Here is a 1,001-nt window from a genome sequence, read left to right on the forward strand (position 1 = left end):
ACACCTTATTGGGTCAGACTGAACCAGCACATTCAACATAATACATTCCTTTTCAGTAACATATCTCAATATGAATTAACATAACTTTTAACTATTAACATAATTATATTCCTCAACACCTCAGGCACCACCCAGATTCCGGAGGGGACGGGACGGTTTAGGTCAGGAGTTTATTGAACACGATCAGAGCGACGCCTGCAGCCGCTCCAAAGCCCAGGCCAAAACTCAACCCGCTCACAAAAGACTCTCCACAGTTGGTTAAAAAGCCCCACACACTCCAGCTCGGACGCTGCCGCTCTCGATTCAAATGACCAAGAATAGCTTCCACCATTTCATCTTCTTCAGACGCATTTAAGTTATAAGACCTTTTAATCTTTTTCATTAGTCCTGCAATTTCATGGAGTAACTCCTCCGTACTTAAATATCTTAACCTCCTCCTTTCAACCCTGATATAAAATTCTTTAATGTCGTCAACGAGGTTATTATCCATGTTGAACGTTTTCTCCAGTCTTTCTTCAGAACTTGAATGAAAGATATTGGGAAAGTTCAAGTACTTAGAGGCTGTTTTATGATGTCATAACAAAGGAGAATGGTATTATGACATCACAGGGAGAGTGATGTCATAACTGACAAATATTTGTATTTGAATATATTTATGCATTTTATAAAATATATTTATATGGTTTTSTTTTTTACATATGTTGAGAATGAAAATCTTAATCGACGAATCATAATTTGTATCGACACACGGAGCATAAAATCAGCCAAAAGCGTCCGATTGATTTTATTCTCTTTCAGCGCTGAAAGGAGACGTTTTAACCTTTACATCCGAGAAGTTTCTAAAAAAGTCTGAGCAGCGTCTGAGGAGCAGGAGGGCAGCTGATCATATGGACTGAAGACTCTCCCTGAATCTCACCAYGTCTCTGTGGCCTGATAAGTTTCTGTTTCTCTGAGGAATGAGCCTCAGAGTCTGACAGAATCAAACATCCATCCATCCATTT

Source organism: Poecilia reticulata, linkage group LG7 (assembly GCF_000633615.1).
Source record: "Poecilia reticulata strain Guanapo linkage group LG7, Guppy_female_1.0+MT, whole genome shotgun sequence".
Taxonomy (NCBI): domain Eukaryota; kingdom Metazoa; phylum Chordata; class Actinopteri; order Cyprinodontiformes; family Poeciliidae; genus Poecilia; species Poecilia reticulata.